General features: G+C 35.7%; 1 long non-coding RNA gene across 1 annotated transcript; it reads right to left on the bottom strand.

The window, feature by feature from the left end:
- Nucleotides 1-9,231: 9,231 nt before the first annotated feature.
- On the bottom strand, nt 9,232-12,088 carry LOC139893569 (uncharacterized). The gene is made up of 4 exons (XR_011774600.1): nt 11,986-12,088; nt 11,285-11,863; nt 9,979-11,126; nt 9,232-9,445 (listed from the first exon to the last, which is right to left on the bottom strand). It is a non-coding gene; the product is annotated as an uncharacterized lncRNA (long non-coding RNA).
- Nucleotides 12,089-13,686: the final 1,598 nt, after the last annotated feature.

The raw sequence follows: 13,686 nt of genomic DNA, 5'->3' as shown, positions 1-13,686 counted from the left end.
TTCAAACGTTAATAAATGTGAATACTTTTGAAAAACGTCTCATATAGAGGGCGTAACCATTAGTTCATACACTGTTGGATGGATTATGACGGGGTATGACAACTGATATACAAACGTTTATTATTATTTTTTATTAGGAGTGACGCGAACTGATTCCATCTTTGTGGCTTTTAAGGTGACACCATTCCTTAGGTGCATGGGTAATTAAAAGACCAAGAGATTCCTTGACTTCTACTTAGTAAAAATACAACATTTCAAGTGAAAAAGAAGCTCTCAATCCTGTCCATTTTTGCTGCTGCTGGTCGACATTTTGGGCAGAAAGAAAGGGGTCTTTGAGCTTGGTTTTTGGTCATTCAAGTGTCTCTAAATCCTAACTACATTAAGGGTGGTGTTGGTGCACTAAAGCTTGTGGGTATTACAACTTGAGGCTTCAAGTTAGAAGCTAATATTCATCATCAACTTCATCCTCCAAATCAGCCCTCAAATTAGTTGAGGAGGTATAAATTCTTATTCCTTCTACTTAGTTTGTAAGCATATACTCGAGGCTTGATAATTCATAATGGAATTCAATTGACAAAATGGTTTAACATATACACTTGTTTATAAATGAAATAATGCTTCCGCTTGCCTTAATATTTATAAATTGGTTTTGTGATTATATAAACATTATGAACTTGTTGTTATGTTGAATTCCATCAATGGTATCAAGAGCCGAAGTCTTGAAATATGCTTCGAGATGGTTATAATACTCACCATAACTTTGCATTTTATGTACATGCATGAAAATAGAATGCAAAAATTCTTGGTTTTGGGTGGGTGGCTATTTTGGCCGAATTCTTGAGGGTACCAAAGTGGGTTTTGGTTTGCCATTTGGTTCATGTTTTGTTGATATGTTGTTGTTCACAATCATGCCTTGACCTTGTGTTTGAATGAATGGTTGTTTGGTTGATATAATTAATCTTTCAATATGGTTGTAATTATTCATTCAATTGGTTTGTAATAATATTCATTTGGTTATGTAATTTATTTTATATTTGGCATGTAAAATAGATTAGGTTGTATTTTCATTTTCTAGAAAAAATGTATTAGGATATATTTTGTAACAAGATGAAGATGCAAGAAGATCACAAGGAAGAACACAAGAAGCATGTGGATGCAAGGTTAAGTGGGAGGTTAAAACCTCATATTTTGTGTTTTAACCCATTGACCGGTGGCATTTTGTTTTCGGCTAAACAAAATGTCTACCAAAAGGCTTGAATGTGAACATTTGTTTTGCATGCATGGTTGTGTTGTTTAATTATGGTTTGTATGATTGGTTACTACAAGTTATCACACAAGTTAACAACAAGCAAAACTACATTTAATTGGTTAAATTAAAAATAGTTAACGCATGCAAAACGACAAATTTAATTGGTTAAATTAAAAGTGGGAAAAGACCTTAATAAATGGTTATTAAGAACAAGAATATGAACACATATATAAAATGGTTTATATCATGTAATTGGCTTAATTACAAGACATGAAAATGGATTTTCATACAAACCATACACTAAATGCATGTTGGTGTATGGTGTAAAAGTTTTCTCAAACTAGAATTAACGAAAACTTAAAATCCCTATATTTACAAGGTAAACAAGTTAAACGCCATCCTTATTGTGTGACACTTAGGCATACTAGGGAACTCATGATGGGATAAAGGTCATCTAACCATTATGAGCAAACTAATATGTTTAAGGTGAAATTCGCATGCTTGTGGGATAAAGGTCACCTAACCACTTGCATGTTAAGTTTACACGTTTACACAAGTAGGACGACTTGATTTGGAAATCATGAACTTAGGGTCACCGAAGCATGATGAACAAATAAGCGTTGATGGGATAATATGCCATGCAAAAGGATTGCATGATCCCATAATTTAGAAGTTGCAAAAGGATTGCAATTGTCATATAATGACTACCTAGCTAAATCAAATGACAGGATAAAGGTCACCTAACCAAAATTTGGTTTACCGTTGGATTCTAAAATTTAATAAATATCAATTGAATTTAAAGGGTATTGATTGTTAAATTAAAATTAATACTTAAACAACTTTGTTAAATTTTGTAGATGGCCGCCAATAACAACAACATTCCAAACGCACCTGTAAACTTTAACAACCTATCATTGAGGTCAATCCTCGAAAAGGAAAAACTCAACCATACAAACTTCATGGATTGGTTCCGCAATCTAAGAATTGTCCTCAAACTTGAGGATAGGGCGTATGTGTTGGAAGACCCCATTCCCGATCAACCGGACGAGGATGATACGGAAGGCATGGCTTATTGGGAGAAATATTGCACCGATTCGTTGCAAGTTTCCTGCCTCATGCTTGGGACTATGATACCTGAACTCCAAAAGGACTTCGAGCATCATAGTGCATATGACATGATCATACAGTTGAAGGAGATGTTCCTTCAACAAGCTCGTGTCGAGCGCTTTGAAACGGTCCGAGCGCTTCATGCATGTCAGATGGACGACACCCAATCCGTTTCATCTTATGTCCTTAAGATGAAAAGCCTAATTGATAGAGCGAACCGTCTAAATTGTAACGTGTCTAATGAATTAGCCACAGACCTTATCCTTAACTCATTGTCAAAGAGGTTTGACACATTCGTGTTAAATTATAACATGAATGGATGGGATAAGAGCATTGGCGAATTACATGCCATGCTTAAGACGGCCGAAGCGAGCATGGGTAAGAGGGCTTCACCCATGTTTATGATCAATGAAGGCGGGTCCAAAAACAATAACACTTCTAAGCCGAAGGCGGCTAAGAGGAAAGGACCCGCCTACCAAGCCAAGGGCAAGGGAAAGGGGAAGATGGTTACCCCAACCAATAATAACAAGAAGCAAAAGGTTGCCGGTAAAGCTAACCCCAAGGAAGATCCGTGCTTCGATTGCGGTGAAATGGGTCACTGGAAACGAAACTGCCCGGTCTACCTTAAGGAGTTGAAGGAAAAGAGGGATGCAGGGCAAACCTCAGGTAATGTATATATGGTATACATTGAGCTTAGTATTACTTCTTCTAATACATGGGTATTAGACACAGGATGTGGAACTCATATTTGCAATTCTTTGCAGGGGTTCAAAAGAAGTAATCAAGATGCGGGAACAACAAGTCTCTTCATAGGAAATGGAGCAAGGGTGCATGTGAAAGCTCAAGGAGATTTTGTTTTAAAGCTACCAAGTGGTTTGGAGCTTATTTTGAAAAATATTTTGTATGCACCCGATTTATATCGAAACACTATTTCTGTATCCCGTTTGAAACAATATGGTTTTAATCTTAATTTTATTAATGATGATATCCATGTTTCTTTAGATAATGTGTTCTATTTTAAGGCTTCGCCTTCAAATGGCATTTATGAATTGGTTCATGATGACACATCATACAATAGCTCAATATACCATGCAAACACCAAGAAACTCAAAAGGGGTTTGAGTGATTCCTACTTATGACATTGTCTCCTTGGTCACATAAACAAGAACCGAATGCATACACTTCAAAAGAATGGACTTTTGAAATCAAATGAACTAGACTCGTTTGATTTATGTGAATCATGTTTACAAGGCAAAATGACTAAAGCACCTTTCAAAGGGACCTATGAAAGGGCTAAGGACTTATTGGGATTAATACATTCGGATGTATGTGGACCCTTTAAGCCCATAACTAGGAATGGTGAAAGATACTTCGTCACCTTCATTGATGACGTCAGTCGTTTCGGATATGTCTATTTATTAAGGCACAAGGACGAAACTTTTGAAGCATTCAAAAATTATCAAAACAAAGTACAAAATCAAATCAATAAGACAATTAAGGTACTTCGTACTGATAGAGGAGGTGAATACTTAAGTGATGCTTTCCAAGATCATCTTAGAAGTTGTGGGATTATCTCGCAACTCACTCCTCCTGGAACACCCCAACTTAATGGAGTTTCCGAAAGGAGGAACCGAACCCTAATGGATATGGTTCGATCTATGATGGCTAGAAGCTCATTACCTCTACCTTTTTGGGGTTATTGTCTATGCTCCGCGGCTCGTATTCTAAATATGGCCCCAACCAAGAAAGTGGAACGAACTCCTCATGAGATGTGGTTTGGAAAACCTCCATCTCTATCATACTTAAAGGTATGGGGATGTGAAGCTTATCCTAAGCGTTACGTCCTTAATAAGTTGAATGCTCGATCCACGAAGTGTATCTTCATAGGATATCCCAAGGATGATATGGGATACTATTTCTATGATCCAACCGAGCAAAATGTATTTGTTGCTCGAAAGGCTGAATTCCTTGAAACTAAGTTCCTAATGGAAGGAAATAGTAAAAGGAAGATAGATCTTGAAGAGGTCCAAGATCAAATAGATGATACACAATTGGTTGACACTAGCACTCAACATGAAAATGTTGAGAGTGATCAAATGGATGATCAAAATACACAAAACGTTCGCAGATCTGGTAGGATTAGTAATCCTCCTGAGAGATATGGGTTTCTCATGGATGGTTGCTATGTGGTTGATTTGGATGAACCAACAAACTACCAAGATGCTTTATCAAGGATTGATAAGGATAAATGGCAGGAAGCCATGAACGCTGAGATGCAATCCATGTATGACAAAGAAGTTTGGGAACTTGTTGAACAACCTACTGGCTCAAGGCTAGTTGATTGTAAATGGCTTTTCAAAATGAAGACCGACATACATGGAAACTTGGATACATATAAAGCTAGACTTGTAGCAAAAGGTTTCACTCAAACTCAAGGGATTGACTATGATGAAACTTTTTCGCCTGTGGCAATGCTAAAGTCTATTAGGATATTACTTGCCATTGCTGCTCATTATGATTATGAAATATGGCAAATGGATGTCAAGACCGCTTTCCTAAATGGACATCTTGAGGAAGATGTCTATATGGTTCAGCCTGAAGGTTTTGTTGATCTGAAATATCCTAAAAAGGTATGCAAGTTAAAGAAGTCAATCTACGGATTGAAACAAGCATCTAGAATGTGGAATCATCGTTTTAATGAAGAGGCCAAGAAATTTGTCTTCATTAAAAATGGTGATGAAGCTTGTGTATACAAGAAAGCTAGTGGGAGCACTATCATGTTCCTTGTACTATATGTGGATGATGTATTGTTATTTGGAAATGATATTCCGGCAATGCAAGGTGTTAAAACTTGGTTAAGTAAATGCTTCTCCATTAAGGATCTTGGAGAAGCACAATAAGTTTTGGGGATTGGGATCTACAGGGATAGATCCAAGAAACTGATAGGTTTGAATCAAAGTGCATACATTGAAAAGATCTTGAAAAGGTTCAAGATGGAGAACTCTAAGAAAGGTTTGGTGCCTATTCAAAAGGGAACACTTCTCAGTTCATCTCAGTGCCCCACCACGAAAGATGAACAGGAGAGAATGAAGAAAGTCCCGTACGCATCTGCTATTGGGTCAATCATGTATGCAATGATATGTACTAGACCGGATGTGTCATGCGCTCTTAGCTTGACAAGTAGATACCAGAATAACCCAGGAGACAGTCATTGGATTGCGGTTAAAAGTATATTGAAATACCTTAGGAGGACTAAGGATATGTTTCTTATATACGGGTCTGGTGAGGAGGAACTCGCTGTAAAAGGTTACGTGGATGCGAGTTTCCAAACTGATCACGATGATTCTCGATCACAATCCGGTTATGTCTTCACGTTAAATGGAGGTGCGGTCTCTTGAAAGAGTTCAAAACAGGATGTTGTTGCATTATCCACTACAGAGTCGGAGTACATTGCCGCCTCATTGGCAGCTCAGGAAGCTGCATGGATGAAGAAATTCATCGACGACTTAGGAGTAGTCCCTTCCATTCAGGACCCTCTTGAGATCTTTTGTGACAACGAGGGTGCGGTTGCTCAAATCAAAGAACCTCGTGCTCACCAAAAGACCCGTCACATTGAGCGGAGATTCAACTACATAAGGGATGAAGTTGAAAAGGGAAATATATGTATTCGCAAAGTTCACACAGATCTTAACATAGCGGATCCACTCACGAAGCTCTTACATGGATCAAAGCATGCAGGACATGTTTGTGCTTTAGGGCTTCGATATTCTAGTGATTGGTCATGATCTATTTTAAGTATTGTAACGGAACGAAATTGTTCAAACTCATTAATATAATTATGGTATTAATTTATTTTGAGTTATGTTCCTATTTTGCATATTTTATCCATGAATAAGTAATTATTCTAAATTCCGTAGTCGATCACATTTGTGGGAACAAGTGTGAGGTTTAGACTATTATGAACTTGGATTGGTATACATTCACGGGATGAATGTGGGGCAAGGTTGCAACCAAGGTTCATAGATATTTGTGGGATACAAATATTGGAAGACCCGCTCTCAAGATTTACTAAATGGAGCCTTTGTGGTTGATCACACGTAATCTTGAGTAAAGGCGAATATCATTGTATCCTCTGACCTGAGATACATATTCGATTCTGATATTTACCAAGCATTGTACCTTGATTCTTTCCTTCGCTATTCTGAAATATGGTAGTTCATAAGGAAGAGCTCAGGTATAATGCAAGGTATATATTTAGGACGTATGTAGTCAAGATGGAATTTGTCCCTCTTATTCGTTGAGAGTCAAATGTCTAAGGACTGATAAAGTTAAATCTAAAAGAGATTGATCACTCTGTATCTCTTGGATATAACATGACATCTAGGACAAAAGGAAATAATGAAAGATTCACCTATTCATATTCGAGATGGGAACTCGAAAGGGATGATGTTATTGAATGGCACAAAGTCATAACATATTGGGGGTGATGGACGGTCGTTAGGTGGTATCCCTCACTTGCATTAATTTCTTATGTTTCTCGTGCAAGTGGGAGATTGAAGGTTTTTCGTATGCCCGAGAGACATATTAAATTAATGTGGCTAATATGTTATGATCCAAGTCGGATCATACCCAATAACAAGCTTACCGACACCTTAAACGTATTTAATCTTGGCGAGTGGTTCGTTAAATAAATACGCGACACTTGAACTTTAGAAAAATCGGTTTTCTAAAATATTATCACTTGAAATAAATTATTTGGATAATTTATATTTAATTATTTATAGGTTTAAATAATTATGTTGTGTTATATTTTATAACTTGGTTTATAAAATATGTAAGTAACAAATGCAAGGAATTAGATATAACAAGGTTTATATTCTACAAGTTTTATAAAACAATGGTTTTTTTAATAAAAATAAAACCCACCCATGAGCTGAATTTTAGAAGCCCCATGAGGACACCCATGCTAGCATCTTTGTGGCTTTTAAGGTGACACCATTCCTTAGGTGCATGGGTAATTAAAAGACCAAGAGATTCCTTGACTTCTACTTAGTAAAAATACAACATTTCAAGTGAAAAAGAAGCTCTTAATCCTGTCCATTTTTGCTGCTGCTGGTCGACATTTTGGGCAGAAAGAAAGGGGTCTTTGAGCTTGGTTTTTGGTCATTCAAGTGTCTCTAAATCCTAACTACATTAAGGGTGGTGTTGGTGCACTAAAGCTTGTGGGTATTACAACTTGAGGCTTCAAGTTAGAAGCTAATATTCATCATCAACTTCATCCTCCAAATCAGCCCTCAAATTAGTTGAGGAGGTATAAATTCTTATTCCTTCTACTTAGTTTGTAAGCATATACTCAAGGCTTGATAATTCATAATGGAATTCAATTGACAAAATGGTTTAACATATACACTTGTTTATAAATGAAATAATGCTTCCGCTTGCCTTAATATTTATAAATTGGTTTTGTGATTATATAAACATTATGAACTTGTTGTTATGTTTTCCATCACTTTCATTTCTCAAATTCAACAAATAATTCTTATTATTAATGCTCTTGAAATTCATATCGCTAAAGCCTAAATAAACCATTGTGACAACTCAAACAGTTTTTCAACTATCGTGATTTATCCGAGAGTGAAGCTGAGTTACTTACTTCTTATAAAAAGCGAAAGAAACAACTTACAACTCAGGAAGAATCTAAAAGAAATGATCCATTCTTGGGTAAGGTGGTTAAAACTTGGAGACAAAAACACGAAGTTTTTTCATCTAATCTTTCGAATCAAACAACAATCTTCTTATGTAGCCGGTATGATGATAAATGATACGGAGTATATGGGAAGAATACCCGTGTTTAGTCAAAGAATTCGTGTTTCGATTCTTCCAAACTTTATTTGATGCTCCCATATTGTTATTTGTTACCTCCTAAAATTGTGAACCGGGCTGAAATTAATGTATCAAAACTAACTGACCAACAGGCCAATTCACTAGAAAGGCATTTTTTAGCAGATGAAGTTTTTTCTGTGATGTGTGGGTTCGATAGCAACAAAACACTGGGCCCCTACGGTTTCTCTTTGATGTTTTTTGAGAAAGCTTGGATTTTTTTTTAATAAGAAGATATTATGAGCATGCTTCATGCCCCAAAAATCAAAATAATTCATCTTCACACGTTGATTTTCCTTTTACATTCACTCTGTGTGTAGATGAATATGCTGACTTTGCTCGTTTGACACATACTGATGTGTTTGCTAAAAGTTTAAAACAGATCATAAAACAAACTGTCCACGAAACAGATTATTCGTAAGGGTTTGTTATCTCCGTACATAATTAAAAAAGGAGTAAAATACGAAGAAAAAAAACAGTGTACAATTATTACGAAGTTACTTCGATATGCTGATTTTTCGGATATGCCGAAGATATTTGGAGGGCCCTTGTGTGTCGAGACTGCCTCTGGTGAGGCAAAAAGAGTTTGTTAGTTAGTCGTCCATAGTGACGCGAGTTTGATTATGTATTCATCCCTGGCGAGCTGAGTTTTGTTGCTCCTCGTAAAGCAAGTATAGTTGTTTGGTCAGCCCGGGTGGGGCGAGTTTAGATGCTCCTGGTGATGCGAGTTTAGTTGTTTTTGTGACAAGTCGGATCAAAATCCATGCTCCAACTTGAGAAGAAGTGTTAGAATATAATTATGTATTTATGTTAAACCCACTCATATAAATGGAATTAACATTTGTAATGTGAAGTATATGAACTGCTCAGGTGCACCTCAGCTTACTGTATGCATCTTCCCCGCTCCATCAATATGTTGTTCTCTTATCAGTCGAGTTAAAGGGACGAAAGTGCACTCCTATAATTCTATAGTGTGCCATTCAAATATGAACATTATATGATTTGTTATTAACAATAAGAAAGGGAATTAGTGAAACCGATCTTCATGTTTTGTATAAAAAAATTATGGACAAAATAAGTGGATATAATACCTATTTATAACCATCAAACATCGATACTATAGTAGTACGAACGGCTTCCTAAATATCCAATCTTGAAGCTCTATAAGCCGCCAACAAAACAACATTGCATTAGTCAAAGAAAGCCACCCTGCATTGACCATAGTACTTGGTTCCTCACTTCCTATAGTATGATAATCTCATACTAGTACTCCCTGGAGAAACTATGGAACTGGAAATCTCTCTAAAATTTATACATTTGATTTGATTGATAATCTTAAGAGACAATTTCTTAGCTACATAATAGAGGTGGTAATTTCAGACAATTTACTCATGAATGGGTCAATGTGGGTTGTTTTCTATCTCAAACAAGTTAATGACTTTTCTCTAGCTAAAAGTATAAGGGGTTGAATGGGTCAAAATGTGTTAATATTCACCCAATGTCTACAAGTATATATCAACCTGATCATTTTATTCAACACCAGAATTTTCATTGAAGATATAAAATGCATTAAAAATATTTATACCATGTCAAAAAAAGTAGTTGCTTGTTATCTTATACACCCTGCCCCCTCTAGGCCCATCATAAAACAATTAACCGTCAATCTGAACCGTATGAATCATAGTTACATAGCCCAACCCGCCAGACCTGCTAATTTTGTAATACTACCTAAATACGGTTACCTGAAATTTTTGCATGTCTCTCAATCATGTGATGAACTGATGACCATCGAGCTTGGTTCCTCACTTACTCTACACGGATAATCTCGTGCTAATGCTCTGGGGAAAATCTTTAATCATTAAAACATTTCAAAATCATAACAGATGTTATTTAAGCTAAATAATAGAAGTGGTAGACAATTTACTCATGACTGGGGAATGTGGGTTGTGTTTTACCTCAAATGGTTCAATGACTTTTATTTAGCAAAAAAAAAGGGTCACATGAGATGAACGGGTCAAAATGGGTTAAAATGCACCAAATGTCTATGTGCGTACAACTACCTGATCATTTTATTGAATACTAAAAATTTTATTGAAGATACATCTTCTGTAATCAGTATAAATGAATCAAGTAATGACACTTTTTCCGTATGTTAACAAAAAAAAGTTTTTGTGTGTCATACTATTAGCCAACACTGCCCCTTTGGGCCAATCATAAACACTGAGCTGTCAATATGAACCAAATGACACATTGCTCAATTCGTCATACCTGCCCATTTACAATGCTACTAAACATGGTTACCTGGAAAAATACCTGCAGATGTGTCTGCTTTTTCAACGAGTTCATCGACTGTAATGTGGCAACTAGATACAAAAGTTAACCTTAATTTAACCAACTTTTACTATAATATGAAATGAAAAAAAAAAAACGTAATGTAATGTGTTATAAGAATCCGATACGAGATGATAATGACAACATCACATGAACATTAACTTGATTTAAAAAATGTCAATTATATCTTACCATAATACGTATGGTGAGGAAAGAACAGAAAACTTGTCATTAGAATCCAAGAAATTGCAAATAAAAAAGTTATGCAAATTCATCTCATTTGCTTATGAGTGGGATTGGGTTGGGTTGCAAATTCTCACTGAAGATATATTTTGATCTTCTGTAATCACGATAATTGCACAAACAATTTATACTTTTTTTCGTATGTTGGAAAAAAGTAGTTGCTTTTCATTTAAAACCAAATTCCCCCTTTGGGCCCATCATAAACACTGACCTTCATTGCGAACCATATGACCCATTTGCACCGAGTATTTTTCATGTAATTGCCAAGCAAGGTAGTTGTCGGCTACATATTCACACCCGTTACTACACATCTTCCCTTCAAGATAGTAACACAAGATAGTATCAGAGGTAAGAATTTTGATACATTTACTTATGAGTGGGTTTATTTGTGAAGTCAGTTGTATAAAAACCCATCCATTTTGTCACCTCTAGATGGCAAGAAAAATAAGATTAGCATTTAATGAATTTACGTACCTGTGAACATCTTCTTAACACTCACTTCAAGGTCTAAAGTCCTAATAGTCTCATCACTGTCTGTCTGTCATGACGAGGTAAATAAATAAGCAGAAGAACACGTATGGAAAATAAGATACTCTTAAAAAAAAGGTCATCTGTTTGTTACCTGAAAACTACTCCAAGAGACCGAAGTCTACGAACGGAAAATATGTCAAAAATTGAGTGTAGCCTATAGTTATCTATGATTATTTGTTTTCAGATTTAAAATCTAATAGTTCATATGAATCAAAAATGTTAAAACAATTGTATTGTGAACTACTTAGATAATATGCGACATCTGCTGGTTTAACATGTAAAAAGCAGGAGAGATGTGTTGGCTCACGAATAAAAAAGATTATCAACTGAAATGGGTTTTTTCACAGGAGTAGATTTGGGCCACCTCAGGTTGGGTTGACCGATAGACTTTCTTTTGTCCATTTGCAATTTGTTTGTCATCCTAAACCAGACGTGCCCCTTTGGGCCCATCATAAACATAGAACTTTCAATTCAAACCATATGAGCCATTGCCCAATTTGCAACCCTTCTAAACGCGGTGATCTGGAAAAACACCAGCAAATCCATCGGTAAAAACCATCAAACCAAGAGGCAAACAATGAATAAAGAAGTACATATATGGTAAAAACAAAAACATTATTTTCTATAAAGAGGTCATTTATTACCTGGCAAGCTACTCTAAGTGAGCAAAGCCCATGTTCAACAAAATCGTCAATTCCCATGTTCCACAAAGTTGTCAATTATTGAGTGTACCCTATTTTATATCTGGAATTTGTTTTTTTTTTTTTTCCAGATTCAAAATCTAATAGTTGATATGAAATGACAATTAAATTAAGATTTGTAATGTTAACTATTTAAATTACCTGCTCTGGTGCACCTTTGCTCACTCTATGCATCTTTTTTTTTTGGAAAAAGGGGACGGTACCCCGGAGAATTTTATACCATCAAAAAACGAAAAGTACATGGGGGGATGATTTTTAGTGAACCATCCGAAACACTATTACACTTTCTACCAAACTAGAAAGCATAGAAAATAAAACATTCACCATAATTCATCCCTATACCAATAAAAGACAAAGTCTATACAATCACCAATACCATTTCTATAAGACCTATGACTCATAACCAATTGAAGAACCACCTGCAAGAAATGACATTTTAAATTCAAAACACAATGCATACCTTTATACTTCAAAGTGATCCATATCCTTGGGCATGACTCTAAAGAATCCTGCTCTTGATCTTTCAAATCTTTTATCTCTTTAATCTTAGACTCCCTTTGACTTTGCTCCAAAAGACACACCAACATTTCCAGAATGGGATACCTACAAAATTTAACAAACAAAAAAACCAAGTAACAATATAATGTTCTAATTTTATACATATTCCTTAATATTCCTAACCAATGACCACGAACATTTTGACTAATATAAGTCAAACCTGCATATAACCAAAATACCCTATACCACAAGATCCACCTACATATCCAGCAGTAAATTGACTCAACCATTTAAACTAGTATTTATTTGAACCATGACACTCTCCATACCAAAATTCCAAATACCAGCTGCATTTCTGACCTGATCTGAGTTGTTTATCTTAAGACCCTCTAGCCTTAACCTAATCACTTCTTGAATAACACTACAAACAACATCAACAGTTCTTCGATCACCTTTAAAAATTCTGAAATTTCTTTCCTGCCAAATGAAGTATATAATTGCAGCAACCACCAATCTTCCAATAATACTCCATATGGATTTGTTACATGGGATTTTAACAAAATGATCAATAAGATCATCCCATGTCAGTTGGCCTTCAATAATTATGTTTATCATATCATCAGCCCTAGCTTTACCTTTAAAATATTTCCACACATCTTTGGCATATATGCAATCAATAAACAAATGTACGTGTGAATCTTTAACAGAGTTGCATAAGGGGCAAACCTGGCAGTTAATCATATCTCATTTCTCCATTCTATCTTGGGTAGTAAGCCTCGACTGGACCGCCAACCATAGAATAAATCCATGCTTTGGTATATTTTGAGAGAACCAAATAAGTTTATGCCATTTAACTACATCCCTGTCTTCTCTAATATCTTTCCAAGCATTATTAACACTAAAATTAACCAATTTCCCCTTATTATCACGCCACATAACAGAATCAGTGGTGCCAGCTTTATAAATAGGATTGTAGGCATTTAAATTAGTATAAAAATTTTCAGTAAGCTCCTCCGGCCAAACCTATACTCCATTTTTAAAACAGCTGCTAACGGTACATCTCCTGTTTAGCCTAGTAGCATATATTTGTCTATTTGAAAACAGGTTACACAAAGGCCCTTCTGGATGCCAATTGTCAAACCAAAA

Source organism: Rutidosis leptorrhynchoides, chromosome 2, assembly GCF_046630445.1.
Source record: "Rutidosis leptorrhynchoides isolate AG116_Rl617_1_P2 chromosome 2, CSIRO_AGI_Rlap_v1, whole genome shotgun sequence".
Taxonomy (NCBI): Eukaryota; Viridiplantae; Streptophyta; class Magnoliopsida; order Asterales; family Asteraceae; genus Rutidosis; species Rutidosis leptorrhynchoides.
This window is presented reverse-complemented; position numbering and strand designations above follow the sequence as displayed.